The sequence below is a fragment of the Bubalus bubalis genome, chromosome 11, assembly GCF_019923935.1.
Source record: "Bubalus bubalis isolate 160015118507 breed Murrah chromosome 11, NDDB_SH_1, whole genome shotgun sequence".
Lineage (NCBI taxonomy): Eukaryota > Metazoa > Chordata > Mammalia > Artiodactyla > Bovidae > Bubalus > Bubalus bubalis.
Genome location: NC_059167.1, coordinates 11,400,903 through 11,426,459, shown reverse-complemented (window position 1 = coordinate 11,426,459; position 25,557 = coordinate 11,400,903). Strand labels below are relative to the sequence as shown.

General features: G+C 39.2%; 2 long non-coding RNA genes and 1 pseudogene across 3 annotated transcripts; 2 read left to right on the top strand and 1 right to left on the bottom strand.

Moving 5' to 3' along the window:
• The first annotated feature begins 774 nt into the window (after positions 1-774).
• Positions 775-25,384, top strand: LOC102407273. Of its 2 annotated transcripts, none has more exons than XR_003112218.3 (3): positions 775-1,032; positions 21,358-21,523; positions 21,641-25,384. It is a non-coding gene; the product is annotated as an uncharacterized LOC102407273 (long non-coding RNA). The 2 variants fall into 2 exon arrangements; XR_326455.4 differs by having other exon boundaries at positions 778-1,009.
• LOC123327957 lies at positions 12,528-13,664 on the top strand. The gene is made up of 2 exons (XR_006542600.2): positions 12,528-12,975; positions 13,084-13,664. It is a non-coding gene; the product is annotated as an uncharacterized LOC123327957 (long non-coding RNA).
• LOC112587775 lies at positions 15,675-16,547 on the bottom strand (annotated as a pseudogene).
• Positions 25,385-25,557: the final 173 nt, after the last annotated feature.

Below are 25,557 nucleotides of genomic sequence, written 5' to 3'. Positions count from 1 at the left end.
AGAGCCTACTCAAACTCATGTCCTTCATGTTGGTGGTGCTATCCAACCATCTCATCCTCTGTTGTCCACTTCTCCTCCTGCCATCAATCTTTCCTAGCATCAGGGTCTTTTCCAATGAGTCAGTGCTTCGCATCAGGTGGCCAAGTATTGGAGTTTCAGCTTCAACATCAGTCTTTCCAATGAACATTCAGACTGATTTTCTTTAGGATAGACTGGTTGGATCTCCTTGCAGTCCAAGGGACTCTCAAGAGTCTTCTCCAACACCACAGTTCAAAAGCATGAATACTTTGGTGTTCAGCTTTCTTCACAGTCCAACTCTCACATCCATACATGACCACTGGAAAAACCATAGCCTTGACTAGACGGACCTTTGTTGGCAAAGTAATGTCTCTGCTTTTTAATATGCTGTCTAAGTTGGTCATATCTTTTCTTCCAAGGAGTAAGCATCTTTTAATTTCATGGCTGCAGTCACCATCTGCAGTGATTTTGGAGCCCAAAAAACACAAGCACTACCAGCATTAATTTATTTTTTAATTATTTGAATGCCTTTGATGGTTCCTTGTGGATACTATGCATTTTACTTTGTATATAGTGACCATGACAGATACTGGTAGATGCTCTCCAGTTATCTTTTCTTCTCCACCTTCTTTTACTAGAGGAACCCACCCCTCCACCCTTCCTCCTCCACACTATCTTTTAAAAGAATGGTCTCCCAATTACAGACTACATTTCCCAGCATCCCTTGAAGCTAAATAAGTTCATGTGCTAAAGTTCTGGGCAATGAGAGAGGAGTAGAAGGATATCTTTCATTTCTGGATCAGCTCCTTAAAGACACTTGCCCTGGACTCTCTCCTAGTCCCTTCTTCTATGGGCTGTAGCACAGACGTGGTAGAGACTCAGCTTTCGGTAACGCTGATGAGCAGATCAGGGAATGGCAATGCAGCAGAAAGGAAGGAAGAGACCTGTGTATTTTAATGACCTTCACCACCTGGACCGGCAGGACTGTAATGTGAGAAATACATTTCTATCTATGTAAGCCACTACATTGGGTTTTGTTTGTTTTGTAAAAAATAATTTCGGCGGGGGGGGTGGGTGGTAGGGGGAGGCGAGTTAGAGCATCTTAACTTCTACCCCAGGGAATGTAGGGTTTTACCTTGTTTTATAAGAATAAACTTGTTTCAATTGTGAAAATTGCCCTTGGGACATTATGGGAGGAACAGATTTTTACACACGATAAGTCTGAAGGGTCAGGCTGACCTTTCTGAATACTTATCATGCCAAGGTTACTATAAGGAGTTCTTGACTGCTCCTTATATGTTAAGAGTATTTTGAATTCTAAGGGAGAATATTTGTTCGTCAACTTGGTTCGTTTTGATTATGAGTATGCTGTTTTCGTAATGAAGTAGCAGTTTCCCATTTCTTTGACTAATCCTGCCAGCAAGGGCCGGTTGAATAAACTAAATACCTTTCAATTTGCCTGTCTCTATTAAGCTTAACCATAAATTAAAATGAATGGGTATCTCCAAAGAGAATGTCTAAAAAAATGGTTAATCAAATTTTAACCTTGCAAAAAGTATCAATTTTGTAATACCATAATCTCTGATTTCTATTAAAAGATTTTTGTTGACTGAAGGACAGTATTGGAAATTGACTTTTATCATATGATTCAAGGTTCCAGTTCTGTATACCTTCATAATCTTGCATCAGTATTTTCATTACTAGTGTAATGAATAGCAGCTATGTGATGGTTTGTCAAAAATAAAGTTAATAAAAAGATAGTTCACATAAAAGAATTAGAGCAGCATCACATAATATAGACAGAACACAGCAAAGTTATCATACATGGCCCTTTACATAACTTGCTCACACACAGGACTGTCTTAGATCAGCTGGCTTTGGAAAATCACGGCACTGATGATATTTCAGTCACTATCAATAATTCTCAACTTCAGAGAAGTTAAATCAGTTTCTTCCCCTCAGCTTCCTAATAACCAGTGACAACTGTTCCAGTGGAAAGAACTCTTGGCCAGCAATCAGGAAACTTCCTTGCTAGCCCTGGCTTTCTGAGTTACCAAGTGTGAAATTGGGCAGGTCATTTAACCTTTGCACAGGTTAATTATGGAGTTCAGTAAAAGATCATCTATAAAAAGCCTTTTGCAAAATAAAAATCTTTATACCAATTCACAGTGGTACATGTATATATACATATACATCCCTGGTGAAGGGAATGGCAACCCACTCCAGTATTCTTGCCTGGAAAACCTCATGGACAGAGGAGCCTGGTGCATTACAGTCATTGGGGTTGCAAGGAGTCAGCCACAACTTAGCAACTGAGCATGTACACATGTATATATATGTATGTGTGTATTGTTTAAGGAACACATCATTAACAGTACAAAGCCACCTATAAATGTATTTGTTCATATACGTACAAACCCATATATACATGTGTGTTTATAAAAATATACACATTAGCTAAATTTAAAATTTTTACTATTTAGGATTTATTTCCTGGCTGCTTATAAAATGAGTTAAGGCATTTATGGGTTAACATAGAATGCAAAAGTGCAATGGGAAGTTTTAAAACAAAACAAAGTCCATGCAGATGCCATTTAAGAAGCATTTTTAGTGGAGTCCTCCTGTTCCTCCTTGATGGCTAAACTCAGATAAGGGGACTTCTGTAATAACAATAACAACAGGTTACTAATGGTTTATTAGACAGTTGTTAACTGTCCTCTACAAATCAAAGAATCTGACAATGACCTACATCTAACCGCACAGAGTCACCCTGGTGTCATTCCTCTATTGCAGTCTCCCTGGGTGATAAAGTTAATAAGCCAGATTTGCCAGAGTTTTCTGGAAGTAACAGCTGAGAGTGTCAAATTCCCATAGTGGAGTCCAAGGCACACATTAGGCTTGTACCCTAAATTCAACAGGACTGTAACATTCCTTTGAACTTTTTTCCTTAGTGATCACCTTTAATCATGAGATTAAGGAATCGTGAGATGATAAGAATGAGAATGACTAATCTTTCCTTTTCCTAGACCCACACCACCTGTTAGTATTAAGTGAGCTACATTCCTTTTTATATACAGGTAAATAAATTAGGGATTAAATTCATTGTGAGGTAGAGGGTAATATTGACACAACTTTGATTCATCAGCTCAGGTAATACCATCCTATTTGAAACCATCCATAAGTTTCCTTTGATCTTTATTTTAAAACTAAAAGCAAAGCATTGCATTTTATGGCCTTAGTCCTTAACATGAACAATAAATATATTAGACTGTATTCTTATTAGATAGGTTATTATTGAGGGTCATCTAACTCAAACTGGAAGTCTCAGAGTAAAATCACTAGGTTAACATTGGGATTAGCAAAGAATGGCATTGGAGATTCTCCCCCATGTACCTGTCTTTTAAGAAATGACAAAATATAATAAAATGGGTTATAAACCTCTGTGCAGATGTCATGGAAAGAATAAAGCAAGAGCTGGTCATTGAATATCACTTTCATACTTAATCCTAATGGTATGTTCGGCCTCATCGCTTAACCAAAGCATCACTCCCAAAGGGTCTCTGGGCATCAACAAATGCTCAGAGCTGGGACACAGGTCTTTCAGAAGTTGAAATTTCTGGGTGAGATGAATTGGGAGATTGGGGTTGACATATACATACTACTATGTTTAAAGTAACTAATGAGAGCCTGCTGTATAGCACAGGGACCTCTACTCAATGCTCCATGGTAACCTAAATGGGAAGGAAATCTGAAAAAGAGGGGATATATGCATACACACAACTCATTCACTTTACTGTATAGCGGAAACTAACACACATTGGAAAGCAACTATCCTCCAGTAAAAAGTAGCTAAAAAAAAACCTCCCCTACCGGAGTCTTGTGACTGATGCCTGAAATTCCATATTACAGGCTCCTTTCATCACTTCAGAACATTTGATCACTGAGTAAATAAAAATGCATACAGGACTAAAAATATTTTAAGCAATTAAAAGAAGTTGGAATTTCTTCTCCAGACTAACATTTCTCCTTTCTGACACTTAAAAGAAAGCAGTTCCTAAAGAAGAATTCTGCAGCAATATATTCAAAGTTTGCCACCCTAGAACCAAATCGTAACATGCCTTTCTTCCAAATGCAGCCTCTTTTAGTATCACAGTGTACCTGCCAAATAGGCCGCAGACCATGCCAGCCCCGTCTGACAAATGGAGGCCTGAGCGTCATCCCAGCCTCTCCCGATGCAGAGAAAATGAAAGGAAGCAGTGGCGGCCATGTATTCTACTCATTTCTTGAATGTGCATTTGTGGGCTCACATGTCAATGGCTGACTCCTTTAGCAGGTTCAGAGTAAACAAGTAGAATACATTGGGAAGGCTGGTCCTTATGATTCAAATTTAAGTCTCACAGACCAACTGCAGAGGGACAAAATGTATGTAAGTCTAGTTGATCCCAGACTCACCTGACTCCTTTTGTCCTCTTGGAGTTGTAGAAATACCTGCCCAGACTGGCAGGTGTTGACTAGAACAGAGACAGTGGAGCAAGAGAGAGGAACCCCAAACCCTTAGTCTTTATATGCACTCTCTCTTTCGGTCCAAACATCCTCTTCACTCTGATTGGCTTCTGGTTCCCTCACTGCCCCTTGCCTTTGAAGTGTTCTGGACTCAGCAGCACCCAAGGTTAATGCCTCCAACTTGCCCACAGCACCTACGCGTGTCCTGGGCACGCACGTGTATTTCCACTGACCCAGAGTGACAGTGGGAAGTAGCTTCTTGTAACTCCTTTTCCTGGAGACTTGTCTCTCCCTTGCACTGCTTGTCTTGGCTCTGCTAAAAGGCTAAGGGAGGATATCTATTCTTTTCACCCACAGGTTATAAAACACAACACGGTTCAGTTTTAGAAGGATGGCTGACATGACTGTCATATCACTGCCAGGAAGAAACCTCAGGTTCCATATTTGAACCCCCTACCTTGTATTCCAAATCAAGCACCTCCGAAGATATTATGCACCCATTACTGCCTTTTCCTTTGTCATTCCTCCTCAGATTAACAACATTTTCCTTTCCTAATATGATTTTTTTCATTTTTCTTCTTTACAAAGTTTTCTTTATAAAGTTTCTTCACACCTCATTGTAGAATGAACACACGTGATTTCCAGAGAACAATAATTGGAATAATTCTGTTTGTCATTCTATCTTCATTTTCTAACTACAAAAATGAATATTCAGGTCAAATTCTGTTGTAATGGGGCAAGGAGTTTGCAAGCTCCTTTCTTAGGACGAAGTTTTATTATACCCTTTATTGAGTGAAAGCAAAAGAGAAGCTTAGGAATGAGCTTCTTGGCTATGAGCTGTCTTTGCTCTTACAATGGTATTTGCTGAAATGGCAAATATCCAATATACCATTGTTGAATTTCAAGATGACTGTTTTCCGATAACCAGAATGTGATAGCACGATCACCTACATGTAATTGAATTTTAGTTTTGGTCTACACAGTGACTGCAAAAACATTTTTTTGAAAAATCATGTTTAATTGAATTTAACTGATTTCTGCCAAATAGATAAATATCAGTTTTCCCTGAAGTCTTTATTTCTGTGAAATTCAATTACTAATGAGATTTAACACTTCCAACAATAAATTTATAACATACTAAATTTAATCTCTTGAAATTCCGAAACAAACTAACACATCCCTCCCTCCCAATTATTCTAGATGGAGATATACTGGATGTCCTCTCAGAATTCTCAAACGTTGAGTTATTTTTGATTCAGAACATTTCCACTGGTTGCCCTTGAGTAGACATGCCATATTATCACGTTACCTTTGGAATCTCTTTAGACTGTGACTGACATTCTCAGCAAGGCAACTAGATATGAACACCTTCACTACTGACTATTTTTTTTTTAATGACATCTCCCTTGAGGAAATGGTCACTTTGCAAGGTCTCAATCCAGAATTGAGAACATGTGTTACATATTCCAATGAACCATAGGAATTGTTTTTCCATTGTTGTTGTTCAACTTAGAAGTAAAGAGAACTTTGTTAATATCTCCCTGCATATATGAATTGTGAAGTTAACAATATTGTCCTAAAGAATTACATTCCTCAATATTTCTTGTACGTTCTTTCTTGTATCCCAACTGTACACACACAAGTATCATTCACTCTTGGAAAGTTTGCTTTATGCAACTCTGCTTTTACAGAAGACCTACGTTAGTATTTGCTTTCTTTAACCAGAAGAAATCCAAAAGGATTTTTGCTTATATATATATATATATATATATATATATATAGTATGTAACTATTTCTTTGCTTTATGTCATTTCAACTTATTATGGAATTCTCCAGGCAAGAATATTGGAGTGGGTAGCCATTCCCTTTTCCAGGGTATCGAACCCAGGTCTCTTGCATTGCAGGCAGATTCTTTACTGTCTGAGCCATGAGGGAAGCCCAAAAAGTGTCATCAGTTCAGTTCAGTTCAATTCAGTCGCTCAGTCGTGTCCGACTCGTTGCAAACCCATGAATCGCAGCACAGACCTCCCTATCCATCACCAACTCCCAGAGTTCACCAAAACCCACGTCCATCAAGTCGGTGATGCCATTCAGCCATCTCATCCTCTGTTGTCCCCTTTTCCTCCTGCCCCCAGTCCCTCCCAGCATTAGAGTCTTTTCGAATGAGTCAACTCTTCGCATGAGGTGGCCAAAGTATTGGAGTTTCAGCTTTAGCATCATTCCTTGCAAAGAACACCCAGGACTGATCTTCTTTAGAATGGACTGGTTGGATCTCCTTGCAGTCCAAGGGACTCTCAAGAGCCTTCTCCAACACCACAGTTCAAAAGCATCAGTTCTTTGGCACTTAGCTTTCTTCACAGTCCAACTCTCACATCCATACATGACCACTGGAAAAACCATAGCCTTGACTAGACGGACCTTTGTTGGCAAAGTAATGTCTCTGCTTTTCAATATGCTATCTAGGTTGGTCATATCTTTCCTTCCAAGGAGTAAGCGTCTTTTAATTTCATGGCTGCAGTCACCATCTGCAGTGATTTTGGAGCCCACAAAAATAAAGTCTGACACTGTTTCCACTGTTTCCCCATCTATTTCCCATGAAGTGATGGGACCGGATGCCATGATCTTCGTTTTCTGAATGTTGAGCCTTATGCCAACTTTTTCACTCTCCTCTTTCACTTTCATCAAGAGGCTTTTTAGTTCCTCTTCACTTTCTGCATAAGGGTGGTGTCATCTGCATATCTGAGGTGATTGATATTTCTCCCGGCAATCTTGATTCCAGCTTGTGCTTATTTCAGCCCAGCGTTTCTCATGATGTACTCTGCATAGAAGTTAAATAAGCAGGGTGACAATATACAGCCTTGACGTCTCCTTTTCCTATTTGGAACCAGTCTGTTGTTCCATGTCCAGTTCTAACTGTTGCTTCCTGACCTGCTTACAGGTTTCTCAAGAGGCAGGTCAGGTGGTCTGGCAGTCCCATCTCTTTCAGAATTTTCCACAGTTTATTGTGATCCACACAGTCAAAGGCTTTGGCATAGTCAATCAAGCAGAAATAGATGTTTTTCTGGAACTCTCTTGCTTTTTCCATGATCCAGCGGATGTTGGCAATTTGATCTCTGGTTCCTCTGCCTTTTTTAAACCAGCTTGAACATCAGGAAGTTCACGGTTCACATATTGCTGAAGCCTGGCTTGGAGAATTTTGAGCATTACTTTACTAGCGTGTGAGATGAGTGCAATTAAGGTGTCATAGGAACACTCTATTTTAGGGTAATGTGTGTATATGTGTAGGTGTGTATATGCATGTGTGTGCTCAAACATCTATTGAATTCAGTCGCTTAGTCGTGTCCGAGTCTGTGACCTCATGGGCTGCAGCACACCAGGCTTCCCTGTTTATCACCAACTCCTGGAGCTTATTCAAACTCATGTCCATTGAGTCAGTGATGCCATCCAACCATCTCATCCTCTGTCATCCCCCTCTCTTCCTGCCTTCAATTTTTCCCAGCATCAGGGTCTTTTCCAAGGAGTTCTTTGCATCAGTTCAGTTCAGTTGAGTCACTCAGTTGTGTCTGACTCTTTGTGACCACATGGACAGCAGCACGCCAAGCCTCCTTGTTCATCACCAACTCCCAGAATTTACTCAAACTCATGTCCATTGAGTTGGTGATGCCATCCAACCATCTCATCCCCTGTCGTCCCCTTCTCCTCCCATCTTCAATCTTTCCCAGCATCAGGCATCAGGGTCTTTTCCAATGAGTCAGTTCTTTGCATAAGGTGGCCATAAAAATTTAAGTTCTACATCAGTCCCATCTATCTAACTCATAATTTAGGCTTTGATAAAACAAAATTTTTTAAAGGGGGCAGAAAGGTATAAATTTCCTACTGTAAAATAAATAAGTTTGTTATAAAACTATAATAAAACCAAACTTGAGTGTAAGATAGGCTAGAAGGAAGCACTGTACAACATGGAGAATAAAGTCAAAATTTTGTAATAACTGTAAACAGAATGTAACCTTAAAATTGTATAAAAAATGATTTTTTTAAAAAGAGAAGAGGGATTGGTGAGCTATATACTTCTAAATAGAATTATTTAGAAGAATAACACTAATAAAAATTGCATTTAAAAAGTTACAGACATGCTACATATAGTATGGTGACTATAATTAACAATCCTGCACCGCGTGTTTGAAAGTTGCTAAGAAAGACCTTAAAAGTGCTTACCCCAAGGAAAACAATTTGTATAATTATATATGGGGAATACTGGTCATCTCGCAAGGTCAGGTGGAGACAGATGTGGTGAGAGACAGGTGTGTTGTACACTTGAATATAATGTTATATGTCACTTATACCCCAATAAACAATAAAATTTTCACTAAAAAATGAAAATTTTTATGAAGCTCTTAGTATTGGTCTCTGTGGATACAGATCAGGGTATGCTATCTTTCATAATCATCTTTCTCGTATGGTCTATCCAAAAAGCATCTGTGAAGTCCCTTTCTCCTTGTCTTCATCTCCCCATTCTGGGTACTGATACTAGTCTTCGGAAGTATGTTTAGCTAACAAAGACTTCAAAGGATCTGCCTTCTCCCGAGATTCCTTCATTTCAATCAAGGATGAATCTTACTGAATTTCTAAACAGGAGGTTTCTTCATGGGGTAAGGGGGGACTGGGGTGGAAACATTGTAAGTGCTCTGAAACGAAGGGACAAAAAAAGAAAAGTGGCAAAATGCATAACCTGAGTGTGATTTTAAGGAACAAAATTGTACCAACTAATAATAGTGTTTTCATACATTATTTCTGGTCTTCACCCTGCACAGTGGGCATTATTATTAGCACCATGTTTACAAATAAGGAAGCTGAGGCCCCCAGTTGTTATATGATTGGCCCCAGGTCAGGTAGCAGAGAAATGGCAGAGCCAGGATTCACACCTAGTCTTTGGGTGGCCCACTCACGTGTGCCTACACCTGTCAGAAGGCTTCGGGGAAGGAAAGATGAGAGCTTGGGCTTGTGAGGTGGGGCTAGTGGTAAAGAACCCGCCTGCCAACGCAGGAGACATAAGAGACATGGGTTCGATCCCTGGGTTGGGAAGATACCCTGGAGAAGGGCATGGCGACCCACTCCACTATTCTTGTCTAGAGAATCCTGTGGACAGAGGAGCCTGGTGGGCTACAATCCATAGGGTTGCAAAGGGTCGGACACGACCGAAGTGACTTCACACAGGGCACCACAGGTGAGAGCTCAGACTCTCCAAGTACCAGCTACAAATGTAGAATTTGTACAGTAAGAGAGACTGGACCAGAAAATATATATGGAGAACCAAAAAATGCCCCTCCCACCATCTTTTTAAAAAGTCAAGGAAAGAATAGGAAAAAAATAGAATGAACATGGACTTAGCAGGCACTGGATCAAATTCAGTTACTGCCAGTTATTATACTAGCTCTAACCTTGGGTAAAATTATTTACTTTTTTGGTGCCAAATTCTTTTATACAAAAAAATGAATATAGCAATATCTATTCCATCAGGCTATTGTGAGGATTAAATGAAATGACTTACATGAAAGTCTCAAGATGAGTGCCCCACTCATTGTAGGAGTTCAATAAATGGTCCTTCCTAATCCTTTCATTCATTGTTAGAGTTTATTTAAACAGATGCAAAGGAAGCTGCTTTTAAATCTGTAACAGCCTATTCTTATGAGCACTGGACCACAACTGTGCCATCATGCCTAAGAGCATGGATTCGAAATCCTAACTTCTGGCTCAAATCCTGGCTCTAATTTTTAAAACTTGTGTAATCTAAGCACCTTTGCTCCAGACTCAGTTTCTTTATCTGGAGAATAGAGTTAATAATGGAATTTACCCTGTGAGATTTTATAAGGTTTGATTTCATTAATGCAAGTGAAGTGCTTATTACAGTGACTGGCATTTAGTAAGTGCTCCATAAACGCTATTACTATTAACCAAGCAAATAATAGACTTAGAACACAATAATAGAGTTAGAACACCAATTCTCCATCAGGGGTGATTTTGTCTCCCCTGAAAATATTTGGTAATGTCTGGAGACATTTTTGGTTGCTATAACTCATCAGGGAAATGGCATTTAGAGGGTAGAAAGTGGGGATGCTGCTAAACATTTTAATATACACAAGACAACCACCATGACAAGGAATTATCCAGTGTAAAACATCAATAGTGCCAAGGCTGAGGAATACTGAGTTGAGAAAAGTCATCCCAACTCAGTAGGGATCCTGAGATATTTTCCTCATGAGGGCATACGAGGTCACCAACCAAATATTGCTGGAAAACCAAATACCCCTACACCCCATTTAGTATACAATGGGCTTCCCTGGTGGCTCAGATGGTAAAGAATCCACCTGCAATGCAGGAGAGCCGGGTTCGATCCCTGGGTCGGGAAGATCCCCTGAAGAGGGCATGGCAACCCACTCCAGTACTCTTACCTGGAGAATCCCGTGGACAGAGGAGCCTGACAAGCTACTGTCCATGGAATTGCAAAGAGTCAGACACAACTGAGGAACTAATACTTAAGCTAACATTGGAAAAAGTAAAAATAATTATTGAGTGTATGGGACTATAATAATATGTCTTAGAGTTATGGTAAAAATGCTCTTTTAAAAGGGTAATATTTCTCATTAGAATTGCCATTCTAAAATTCACTGAATAAGAATTTGAGAGTGGGTGAACAATGATACACAAGGGCTTTAGAGACCACTCCATAAAAATTAATGCTTGCAAATACATCTGGATTCCCTCTGCTGCAGGAATGAGCAAGTGAAAATGGTCTGCCAATAATGGATACAGGTAGGAAAGTGGGCACAAATTTTCATGCTCCTTGTTCATATTTTCTCCCTCCTCCTCCTCACCCAGATACTTTGTGTGTGATGGGATTACTTAGAGAAAGGTAAATGTGAAGGGCTCAAAGCATCTCTTTCTCGCCGTCTTAGTATCTCAGGTGAATTCAGCAGGATCTCCAGCTGACAGGATTCCTTACTGATTCCGTGTGTTTTGTACATCTCCTGCAGCTTGAATTGATAAGGGTACATTGGCAACTTGAACCAGAAACTAACAAGCCCAGGGGATAGCTCTTCCTTCCTGAAAAAAATACAAACTCTCAAGTCTGAGGAGGAAAATAGGGAGCACTCCATGAGGAACACACACTTAATCCTGAACCTCCTTATTTAGGACTTAATGGTTGGTACTTAGGGAATTGGAAAGTTACAATGAGTTCCTTTTTCAGTCATTAGCAGGGAGGTATTGCTCACACACAGAACACTGTTCCAGTGAACACAAGGCACATGAAGAGGTATGAGTCCTTTCTCAAGCTTGCAAGTGAGATCCACCAGAGAGGCTCCAGTGTGTTCGGGATGGACGCACTGTGGTCTACCATATGTCAACAAAGGCATCTTCGTAATATTCTGAATTTGGTGGCTGAATAATGGTGCCCAAATATGTTAGGTCCTAATCCCTGGAACCTGTAAATATTACCTTATTTGGAAAAAGGGTTTTTGTAGACATGATCAAGGATCTTGAGATGGGGAGATTGCCCTGGATTATTTAAATGGACCTTAAATGTAATCATGAGTATCACTACCTTTTTCCCTGACGTGCAGGGATTTACAATATTACATTAGTTTCAGGTATACAACATAGTGATTCAATATTTTTGTAGATTATACTCCATTTATAGCTATTATTTTTTTTAAAAAGCTATATCTCCCTGTGCTGTAAAATATATCCTTGTTGTTTATCTATTTTATACATAGTAGTTTGTGTCTCTTAACCCCATACCCCATTTTGCCCCTCCCTTCTTCCCTCTCCCTCCTGGTAACCACTAGTTTGTTCTCTATAACTGTGAATCTGTTTCTGTTTTGTTTTATACCTTCATTTATTTTTAGATCCCACATACAAGTGATAACAGAGTATTTGTCTTTTTCTGATTTGTTTATCTAAACTTAATACTCTCTAGGTCTATCCATGCTGTTGTGTGTGTGGCAGAATTTCATTCTTTTTTTTATGACTGAATAATATTCCTCTCTGTGAGTGTGTGTGTATGTGTGTGGTGTGTCAGATCTTTATCCATTCATCTGCTCTAAGTAACATTGATGGTTACTTAGGCTGCTTTCATGTCTTGACTATTATAAATAATTACAAATAATGCTGTTAGAAACACTGAGGTGCATGTATCTTTTCAAACTAGTGTTTTAATTTTCATAGATGAGTGTTCTTGTAAGAGAGAGGCAGAGGAAAATCTGATATACAGAGAAGAGGAGGTCATGTGACCATGAGATAGCAATTAGAGGGATGTGGCCACAAGCCAAGGAATGCTGGCAGCCTCCAGAACTTGGAAGGGTCAAAGAATGGATTCTCCCTAAGAGCTCCTGAAACAAGTGCAGCCCTTGATTGCTGTCCAGTGAAAATGATTTTGGACTTCCAGCTTCAGGAACTGTGAGAGAATACATTTCTATAGTTTTAAGTCACCAGTTTCTGGTAATTTGTTTCAGCGACAATAGGAAACTAATACACTGGTCATAACTGTGGATTCTCTTCTCACAGACCTCTGTTGGCCTACTGAAGGGAAAGAGGAAGAAAAAGAGAGTTAAGAAACATGATGCAAGCAAGAGATAAAAGAAAGAAGGAAGAGGGGAAGAAAGAAGAATCAGGAAAAAAGTGGAGGAGAAATAAGTCACTGAATGGTTTAGGTCATGTGTGAATTATACAGGGGGGTGGGGGGAGTTCACATGACCCCTAAAATCCACTTCTGTCAATATGGTGGATATTAAGGCTATGCTTAAGCCTGGGTCAGAAGAGGAATTTGTCTTTAAAACTTATGATTCATCCAATAGTTGTAATGTGGCTTACTGAAATTTTTCTCATCAAGATCACCACTGACCTCCTTTTGGTTAAAAAACAGTAACCACTTAGTCATCAAGTTCTTTAACCTGACTTGCCAACTTTCAAGATCCTGCTCATAACCCACTTCCTCTACAAAATCTCCCTTGATCTGTGTTATTTTTCCATTTTCTGAATTTCTATTACACTCACAGGAAGTTTTTCTGTTATTTCTGCCCCTCTAAAAAGAGGCCAGAAATGCTTACTGCTACCCCAAAATGTATAAAACAACCCCCTACAGCAAAGAATTATGGTATTTTTTTACCCCCTTCAACAATCTGCACAGGGCTGGTCTGTAATAGAGTCCTGTGGTGACTGGCTACCCACCATTTTGAGTCCAGCAATATAGATGGTCTCACCTTCTTCATTTATGTCTATTTATTATGTCATACAATGATGACTGATATTAGAATTATGTCCCTGGCATGCTAGACCTAAACCATAAAAAATACACTGACAAAATTCATTGTCTTTCTAGTTAAGAAAATCTATTCATACATTTCAGAAAAACTCCCAATTGGAAGAGTTGAGGCCAATATCATTTCTTGTTTGTCCTAATTTAATCCCCCCAATGCAATTAGCAGCAACCTCTCAAGTCTCTAATATTCAAAACATGTGAAGATTTACTTTATTACTTGACGAGTTACAGGTTTGTGCTAAGGTACACCTGAAGGTACCTGCTTTCTGCTATATATTTCCCAATATGTGCCAAGTCTCAGAGAATATAAGCTTATTTTTTAATTGATGTATGTTCCTGGCTTAAAACCTTCAAAAGGAAAGTCTGCATTGTGGGCCTATTTATTCTTTAATATTGCTCACTTGCATCCTCTGTAACTGAAACTGAAGCTCAGTTCAGCAGACTATCCCACAGTAAGTGATCAGATAATTGCCCACATGAAAACCATTATGTACACACATGGCTAAAGAATCCAGTCAAGGGCATACACCTGTTGGTGGTCAGTCCTTGTGTTTTCACTTTTTTATTTTTTAAGCATAAAAACACCAAAGGCACATGGTGGCATTCCCCTCACTTAAAAGCAGTGGACATAAACCACACCATACAATTAAGAATCACAACACAGGCAGGATGGTAATAAATTAAACAAAACAAGTGAACTAATTAACATACTTCCAAAACAGAAAAAAAAAAACAAGTTTTAAAACATTGTATACCTCACTGAAGTAGCAGCTGTTCTTATCAAAAACCATATATTCTCTTAGTACAGTATTTTGCAATTTATTGCCTTTCCTGCCTTGGAAAAATTATGTAACAGCTATACTGCCCATATTAACATTTTTTGGCCTTTTATAAGTAACAGCTTTTGAAATCAGACATTCAGATATCCATTAAGTCAGCTACTTGAAAAAAGTTTTCAGTTTTTTTTATCTCTTTCAGAATGCTCCAAAAGAGTGATTCAGATAACTCATAAAAGGATTAATTGATTAATGATGAAATGATGAACTTCATAAAATATAAATGTCCTTCCCCACCTAATGTGTTATGTATGATTGCAAAGCATGATGCAGTCACAACATCCACATGTTCAGTTCAGTTCAGTTGCTCAGTTGTGTCTGACTCTTTGTGACCCCAGGGACTGCAGTACCCCAGGTTTCCCTGTCCATCACCAACTCCTGAAGTTGGCTCAAACTCATGTCCATCGAGTCGGTGAACATCCAACCATCTTACCCTCTGTCATCCAGCCTTCTCCAGCCTTCAATCTTTCCCAGCATCAGGGTCTTTTCTAAGGAGTCAGTTCTTTGCATCAGGTGGATGCAAAGTACTGGAGCTTCAGCTTCAGTATCAGTTCTTCCAGTGAATATTCAGGACTGACTTCCTTTAGGATGGACTGGTTTGATCTCCTTGCTGTCCAAGGGATTCTCAAGAGTCTTCTCCAACACCACAGTTCAAAAGCATTAATTCTTCAGTGTTCAGCTTTTTTTTTTATACTCCAACTCTCACATCCATACATGACTACTGGAAAAACCATAGCTTTAACTAGATGGATCTTTGTCAGCAAAGTAATGCCTTTGCTTTTTAATATGCTATCTAGGTTTGTTATAGCTTTTCTTCCAAGGAGCAAGCTTCTTTTAATTTCATGGCTGCAGTCACCATCTGCAGTGATTTTGGAGCCCCCAAAAATAAAGTCTGACACTTGTTTCCACTATTTCCCCATCTATTTGCCATGAAGTGATGGGACCAGACGCCATGATCTTAGTTTTCAGAAAGTTGAGTTTTTTGTTTGTTTGTTTTTTTGCTATTAATCACTTGGTATTATCTTTAATTACAAAGACTTTTCCAATCACATCACATAGAGATCATTTTATCCACTGTTCTGTTTGGCTGACAATCTCTTATCTCTCTCCTCAGCAATGGTAAGGCGAATACCCTTTCCACAGGGAAGAGAGATCCATGGTTTGTTGCCTTTGCCAATAACAAAAATGTTTGAGAGCCGTGTGGCAAAGCTGTTGCCGTTCGCATCTTTCACATGAACCACATCAAAAGAACCTGGATGTCTCTCCCGGTTTGTAATCACACCAATTCTTCCCAGGTTAGCACCTCCAGTCACCATGCACAGGTTACCAGTGTCAAATTTGATGAAATCAGTAATCTTGCCAGTCTCCAAGTCAATCTGAATGGTATCATTCACCTTGATGAAGGGATCAGGGTAACGGATGGTACGAGCATCATGGGTTACCAGATGAGGGATTCCTTTTGTCCCCACAAATATCTTTCTTACTTTGCACAATTTATATTTCGCCTCCTCAGGTGTAATACGATGAATAGCAAAGCGACCCTTGGTGTCATAGATCAAACGAAAATTCTCTCCAGTCTTATCAATGCTGATGACACCCATAAAACCAGCAGGGTAGGTTATATCTGTGCGGACTTTGCCATCGATCTTAATGAAACGCTGCATGCAAATCTTCTTTACTTCATCTCCAGTTAGGGCATACTTAAGTCTATTCCTTAGGAAAATGATTAGGGAGAGACATTCCCTTAGCTTGTGGGGGCCGGTAGATGGACGAGAGGCAAACACACCAGTCAGTTTATCCAGCATTCAATGTTTTGGAGCTGCTACGCGTTTCAGGTGCTTCTTGGGACCCCAAGCCATGGCTGCACTAGGCACGAAAAAAGCTGAATGTTGAGTTTTATGCAAACTTTTTCACTCTCCTCTTTCACTTTCATCAAGAGGCTCTTTAGTTCCTCTTTGCTCTCTGCCATCAGGGTGGTGTCATCTGCATATCTGAGGTTATTGATATTTCTCCTGGCAAATCTGGATACATGTACCAGATTTCTATTTTGATGACCTTGGTACAGAATGATGATTAGGGTCAAAAGGCCCACACATCCTGGAAAGCTTAGAGGATTTTAAGTAGGGAAAAGGGTCCTTGAGTAGGCTGATATGACCAGGTTCCTTTTTCAACTTACCAAAGATGATTCCAGAGAGTGTAGCTCATTTTCCTGTTTTCTTATGATAAAAATGCTTGGTCTTCAATTACCACTTTCTGACACTCAAACTTCATTGTCATCCTGAGAGAACTCCATCCTGAAAAAGGAAAATTCTTTTCCTCACCCAAGGTCTTTTCCCCTTGTATTAATATCCCATGAGATTATTAGCTCTGGAGGAAAGAATTCAGTGGCAAAATTCCATATTTGCTCATGAAATTCACTCCCAGCTTCCACTCACACATCAATAGGGCGGTTAGAAGAGAAGCTCCTCACTCCCTCTACCCTCTCTGCATGCTTCCCCTCAGCTTCTTCTGACACCCACACTGGTTTGTTTTGTTTGTTTGTTTTCCTACTGAACCAAAAGTCGTTTTATTAGCAGAGGCTCTTCTTTAGGCAGAGTGTATATTATGCTTGTTAGGACAGACAAGTATTTAAGTTTACAAAAAGTGCATGGTACTGGCTAGTCCATAGAGACAGGAAATGGCGTCTGCTCAGTCCTCTAGGTGCTAACCCCACCTGATGCTCTTTCACTCCTCCTGTGGGCTACAGGAAGGATATATCACAACCTAATGCATTATCAAGCCTTAGTGAAATTTAAGCAAGGTCAGCAGGGTTGACAGCTGTTTTGCCCTCTTTCTTTTCCTAGAAATGCTGTGTAAATCTTTCTGGAAAAAAAACAAATAAAACCACCACCACCAACAAAACACAACAACAGCAACAAAAGAGGACAACCCCCCCACCCCAAACTCCTTAGTGCCATTGATTCCTTTGCATTTTAAACATTTTACTTTTGCATTTTTAAATAAAAGTGAATAAAATGGCTGTTTGCAAAGGTGACCCAGTGACCAAGTGCATGCATTCAACTGTGGGCTCCATACTTACGAATGCATGCTCTTGGGTATGGCAGTCAACCTCTCTGTGCCTCAGTTTCCTCATTTCAGATAGATTATTGAAGGAAAATGATAAATACTTACCTTATAGGGTTGTTGTCAGGAGTAAATGAGTTAAACTATGGAAATTACTTCAGAATAGAGTTGGCACTCAGTAAATATTTGATTAATTAATGCAATTTAACAGAATAAATATGTTCTAGAATCCAAGTAGTTTCAACTTTGATTTTTGTGCAGTTAGAGTGATACATTGCTCTTTAGTAAGTGGAGACAAGAATCTGAGCTCAGGGGAGATTTTTATGAATGAAGTGGATCAGGCATTGATGTTAAAGAAAAGTAAGAAATCTTCATGGAGAATGATTGAATGCCACATTCTGAGCCTGGCATTTTTCAAGTACCATTGCATATAAATCTCCTAACAGTTCTTTTGAAGTAGACACAATCAATTCCACTGTGCAGATGAGATAAAAGAGCTCAGAAATGTTGATTACCTCAAATCACACTTAGCCCAGCACCAGTCAGTGGTAGAGGTAGGATTCTAATCCTATATCATTTAAAAACCAAACATAACATGGAAAAAGGAGGAAGGCAGATTGTGCAAGTAAAGTGATTTTATGAAAAGGTGATTATTGAATGGATCATTGACAAGGTTTATGATCCAAAGCTTCCCAGGTGGCACAGTGGTAAAGAACCCGCCTGCCAATGCAGGAGATGCAGGAGATGTGGGTTCAATCCCTGGGTCAGGAAGATGCCCTGGAGAAGAAAAGGGCAACCCACTCCAGTATTCTTGCCTGGAGAATCCCATGGACAGAGGAACCTAGGGGGCTACACTCTATGGGTCACAAAAAGTCAGACATGACTGAACCTAGCACAGTTACAATGATCCAAATATGGTTTGATAGCTCTTAGAACTAGCTTTGAGGTAGAGATTCAGACTACACACGATACTTATAGTCTAGTGAAGAATGCCATTGTACATATCAACAGCACACTCAGAAACCATCAGAGATAGAAAGCGACTCAGAAAACCATTTAGTCCAACCTCCTCCATTAACAGCTAAGAGACAGAAGTGAAATGGCGAGCTCAGTGTCATATAGGTGATTAGTGGCTGAAGTAGCCAGGATTCCTCTGGTCCCAACACTCCTCCCCTTGGTGGCATGCAGGATAGCCAACTGGATCACCATGTTTTTAAAGCCACCCATTTGGATGCATGTAAATTCTAGTTCATTTTAAATACCCCAACCCTTACTTTGGCATTTAAACCTAAAACAAGTATTAGAGTGATTCTTAAAATTCATTGGGAATATATAATAAATAATAAGAATATTCTCTAGTGAAAATAAAGTTTCTATGATCTAGAACCTTCTTTTTAAAAACTGACTAAAATTCCGAGATTGTTGTATTTTGTCAAACAAGAGTAAAAATTAAATATTGTCTGGGTAGGAAAGCCCTTTAAAGGAAAATATTGCTCTTTTTCACACAGAGAGGAATTAAAAAGTTATTTAACTTTGTTGTTGTTTTTCTTATATTACATCCATTCACCAAATATTTACTGAACAGCTAAAATAGCAGGAGTCCTACCTTCCTTGCATATTTCACAGCACCCATTATACTGCTAAGCTTTTGGTAGTCATCGATTGATTGGTGGAATCTTCTCCCATGTTCAATATATTAGAAGGCTTCAGGACAAAAGTCATTGAGATTATGTCAGCTACTACTGATGTTCTGGAGGTGAAGGGTATACAGGTTAAGGATATGGAAGTGAAGGAAGGAGACAGCTCTTGACTATTCAATGATTGTGTTGTCCTGAACCATGTAGAATAATATGCACTTTCTTAGTTATAATCAGTAATGCAAAGCCCAAAGTTTCATAATTTCTTTCATTGTGCATGCATCAAAAGTGTATAATCAACTGTACTATTTATTAGGCTGGCAAGCATCAGGCTTGTGATGGTAGCCATATTGAAAAAACGGCATTATCGAATTATGTCATAGTACACAGTTCTATCATAGGGCCAAATCTTGTTCATGCAGGTTATAAAAGACAGATTAAAACCACATTATCCGCTGCTTCAGCAATACTGCATTATTATAAACATAAGGAAGCTAAAAGTGCTAGATTTTGGGCCACTCAAGCTTTTTGACCTAAACTTCAAAGTACGCAAAACCTAACTATGGTAGAAAGGGTTTTGGATTGCTAGTAATGTGGAGAGAAAGGAAATACTAAAGGGAAAGATGAAGAAGAATGGAAGCACACAATTTTCAGTGATTTTTATAGTAGATACTTAGCTGGTCAGCAAATAAATTGTTAAATGACAAGAAATTGGCATATGAACTAAGTGAGTTTTTCAAGCAAAACATCCTGGAATAAAGGAATGCTAGTAGGCTGAATGGAGAAGGCAATGGCACCCTACTCCAGTACTCTTGCCTGGAAAATCCCATGGATGGAGGAGCCTGGAAGGCTGCAATCCATGGGGTCGCTAAGAGTCAGACATGACTGAAGCGACTTAGCAGCAGCAGCAGCAGTAGGCTGAATAGGCAATGAAACCACAATTAGCCATAGATTGGCTGGATATCGGCGGGCCTATAAAACCTAGCAAAGATTTACCTGCCTTATTGTGTAGAGGGTGAAGCACAAGTTCTGGCAGATGACATTGAAAAGTTAATAATCATGGAGCAATTGATCTTAATTCATCACATGGGTCTCTCCACTTTCCTTCAAGTACCATAGCAAAATTAACTTGGGGTTTAAGGGACCAACGTTACAATCTCAAGGATTTTTGTTCTACGTTAGCCATTAAGTGGAAAAGGCTTGGGGTGGCAAACTAAGTGGTGATGATAGGAATCTCTAAAAAGATCCACAAATGTGATATCAGGCCAACACATACTCAGGCCTCAATTATACACTTACACAAGAGATGGGGCATGCAATGATAATGTAGATATCAATATTTAAAGGATATTCATTATGGTAAATTCAGCGAATTTCACACTCAGTAAGTTAGTCATCAATACTGGTGATGCAGGGGTGCTATCTAATTGGTTTGGTTTTCCTGCCATCATGGCTCTGAAGACATTGTTTAAACCCTTAGGAAATTCCAAGGACATTATGATTTGAATTTTCATGAATACACTCTGGCAACTGGTCTGTTAAGTGCTGAACGATTCTGCAAATCGGGCTATCCAGATCAGTTAATAAACACTGTTTGCTCACGGTAGTAGGGAAGGATGGTTGACGGTGTCCATGTGATTAGTTCAGTTAGCAAATACATTCTGAAGACGAAAATATGCCATCCACTGTGCTACACAAAACATGCTGCCTTTATTTAAAGAGCTTACTGTCTATTGAAGCGTCCTGCAATTTAGAAATACAGTATAATTATATTTAAAGCAAATATACATAATTAATCAATTAAAGATGCTTTCTAGGTACCATTGACTGCATTCAGCAATTTTCTACATAACTTTCAAAGATTCTGATTCTCAATACAATATTGATTGTAAGAGTTAAGATGATGTTTGATCTATTATGATATCAAAACAATAATAAAAACCTAATACTTGGTTCCTACTATCCACATTTTTCTCTATTCTAGACCTTTGGCTCATGATGACAAAATGCACTACAAATATTAAAGTGGTGATGAATTACTTTGGTCTGACCTTCCCAACACCTATGTGGATTCCAAATATTAACAAATGTCTCTTCACATAAGTTATGGATAACTTGGGAATTAGCTCCCAGGATGCTACCAGCAAAAGGTAAGTAATTCTGTTGGTAACAGTGTCACTTTTGTAAATTGATCAAATGTTGCTTTACAGATAATAGCCAAGTTACGGACCCCAGAAGATTTTAACATTTTCTTCTTTCTTCTGTAGATGCCTACTTTGTTCCCAGTTCACTTCTAATCACTGAGAAGAGCAATCAACACTAAATATTTAAGGGTAATGAAAATTTAGCCTGAACATCTACTTGCATGAACGTTGCATGGGAAAGTTTTCCTTTAGCTGCTCTGCGGTACCAGTATCTGAACCCATACGTCCCACTGAGAAATACAAAGAGTCCCAAAGGACAAAATTAAGGGTAGACAACATCTGACCTCAATCATGGGCGTCAGGATAAGAAATGCATAACACATGGTCACAACTCAAAAGCAGTGATGTCAAGGTTACTGCAGAGGATGGCAGCTGTTCAGTTGGACATCTGGATCTCGGTGGTTCCAGAACTGACTGTTCTCACATGAGATCTGTCCATGAGAAGCTCAGCCCATCTTCAGTAACAGTTCTCAGAATCTGAATGAAATTTTCATGTAATGCCCAGTGAATAATACATTTTCACACATACAAAATATTCTCATTTCTGGAAAGTAAATGTTGCCCAAAAGCAAAATATTAAAACAAGAAGGATTATTTTGGGTTGTATGGCTGTGCCAAACTGGTTCTTCACCTTTAGTGTTTACAGTCAGAAGAGATCAAGGACAATGGAAGGGTTCTGGCTGTCTTCCTATATTATCTGATACTATCTAAATATGCACAACTTTGTACTTACCTTTCGAAAGTTCACTTTCCTTCCCTTTTCTGAGAACGATAACCAGCAAAATGTTGATAGGCATGACAGGTTTAGCACGTGCAAGTCTGCTATATCAATTTCAAATGGTGCATAACTATTATAATTGGTAGGCAGGAGTTAAGAAGTATGAGCACATTTAAGCATATATATCCAGCTAATCAAATTCATCAGCACATTAAGTGAAGAAATTATATTTAAATTCTTTAAAATTATAAGGTTAAGATTGGTAATATGTACAGAAAACATTTTTTAGCCAATTAAACAAGACACACTAGATTCACACTAATGAATGAAATGTAAATGTGATAGACAGTTAAATTAATGGAAATGATGCTTTCTTGGATAGAAGGTCACTAGTCCTGAGTAACATATGAACGTAACTATGTGGTTGGCACAGTCCCTGATCAACAATGGGAAGATTTTCCAAAGTGTATAGCAGCAGGTGTTAATATGATGCATTTGTATATTCAAAAGTCCTTTATAAAAAAAATTATCTATATATTACCTGGTATGAATTTCAAACCCTAAAATTACTGAAGACATTTCAAACACAGTTGAGGGTTTATGCCATCTGCAACTTATTTGGTTTTGTTATTTACGCAAGACCTGTAAATTTCAGTCATTTTGGTGCTGCAGTGGGCTAGCTGGCGGTGTAAGTTCCTCAGCAAAGTCTCTGGGTGGATCCTGTCACAGTGTGGTTGTTCAAAAAACAAGACTCTTCCAAAAACCATACTTTATTTGATGGATGGCATAGTGTAATATTTAATTCAAGTGTTCAAAAACCAAAAGAAGTGCTTGAAAAGCTTTAGTTAAGAGAATTGGAGAATTCTGTATAGATTTTGATTTAGTCCATTTCTAAGTATATACAGGGAAGGGGAAGCAACCTGATTTGAAACCACTCAAATGATCAATGATACATAATGGAGGGTAAAAAAAAAATGTAAGATAAAAAGCCAAGACAAATTCTATTTAGCCATTAATTATCAGAGGATAAAGAGATGGACCAATGTAATAAATATCTGGTCTCAGTTACAGACAATGAGGAAAAGTTGGATGAGACTTAAACATTCAACAGTCATTAAATCAAAATCTTTCTTAAAGTGACAATGTCAGAGTCTGGAAATGTTACTCTGACCCACAGTGGGTGACTGTGAGCCATTGGTATAGAAAGGAAAAACTGAAATCACATGTAAAATGACAATATAGAACCAATGCTCCAAATCTCTCAAGTTCCTGGGAGGAAACAGGATAAAAATTCTTCCCCAAAGAAGTTCACATCCTTTTGATAATCAAATATTAGTCTGTATTTCACCAGAGAGAAGAGATATACCTGTAGGTCCTGATTTAATTAGATGCCCTGATGATGATTCTGAGTGGTTGACAAGCTCTTGTTAATAGAAGCTTGCTAGGTGAAGCAAAGGAGAAGTGACCTCTAGTAGTAAATCAAGCACCTTTGGAAGCTGCTTTATCTCCTTAACCTGGGTGACCTGGGCCTGGAGTCATAGTTTGGATACCTGGGAGACTATATATTAGGAACTGGAAAACAATTTTTTTTTTTTTTTGGTTTTGGGCTAGACTAAAGCTCAGAGAAGGTTGTAATCAAATGAACTTTTAAGTTCATATGACTCTTGAACTTGAACATTCATCAGAATCACCTATAAGACTTATTAGAACCTAGACTGCTGGCACTTTCCCCAGTTTCTGAATCCTTAGGTCTGCAGATGAGAAATTTATAGTTCTTACAAGCTCCTAGGTGCTTGCTGTTGCTGCCACTGGTCTGGGGACCACACTTTGAAAACCAGCGCTGTAAGGAATACTGAATAAAAAGATATGTATTTTCCTCAGAAAACTATGACTTGTCCTCAGTGGAATCTAATCAGTAGGTTTACCCACAGTTAAAATTTAAAAAATGAGCAATGACCCACCACTGTTAATTTGGAACAGTCAAACTAACCTCACCAAAGGCTGCTCCAATGGAAAAAGTGGGAAGCTCTTTCCACGGTACACACTGGCTTTGCTGGCTGTGGTCTTAAGTCAAAGCACAGGATGAACCTTGGCCAGCAGCGTGAGGTCTCTCAAGTTTGCAGCTGTTGGGAGGAGACTGCTCTGCCAGCGACTCTGGGCAGGAAGTTCCTCGTTAGAACCGATGCATCTATTTTATTCAGCTTGGAGTGAAAATAAATAAATAAATAAAAAGAGGCCAAAGTCTCTAGGCTTCTCCGAACTTCTTTTAACTGCCTGACCTCCCCAAGGCCACCATGGTGGCTGGCTTTGCCGCCATGGCTGCTCTACTTCCGGTAACCGGCGGCTCGAGGCTCGGCGTCATGGGAAGTTCTCAAAGTGGCCGTCATAAATCACACCTATGGAATAATTAAGATGAAAATCCCAAATGACAGACAAACACAGGGCACTCAGACTGAAAAAAAAAAATCTGCAATAAGGCCACTCCGCATCCCAGTCCACACGGCCAGCAAGCGGTCCGTCAAGAACATTAAGGAACAGTGTCATTTTCATCAGAAACGGGCCTTTATGGTGCACAAGTTCTACAGGACTTCTCACGACGCTGCTTTCCAGGACCTTGCATCAGATAAAGGATGGAGGGCTACCGCAGTTTCTTCTTTCAAGTAAACACTTTAAGATATTGTTGTTGAAGGCGACACAGCTTCCTCTGTGTTCATATCATTTTACAGAACTCCTGCCACTCTCCATTCCCTTATTCAGCTAAGTGCTCAGCAATAATGGACAAACAAAATCTAAACTAGCGTTACCACTACCCTAGGGATAACACTGAGTAAGAGTTATGCAGTATGATCTGATAATAGCTGGCTTTGGGAGCTGAAAAGGAAAAAAAAAATGTCTTGTAAGGGGATATATTAAGACATTTAGATTTTAAATCCTAAGTCCAACATGACGCATAATTTGGGAATTGCTCTGTTGGCTTTAAGGTTAAAAAATAAAAAAGGGATAGAAATAAGTCCTGATATATAAAATACATATTTTTGTTCAGTCGCTAAGTCATGTTTGACTCTTTGTGACCCTATGCTAGACTGCAGCACACCAGGCTTCCCTGACCTTCACTAGCTCTTGGAGTTTGCTCAAACTCATGTCCATTGAGTCAATGAAGCCATCCAACCATCTCATCCTCTGTCACCCTCTTCTCTTGCCCTCAATCTTTCCCAGAATCAGGGTCTTTCCCAATGAGTCAGCTCCTCTCATCAGATGGCCA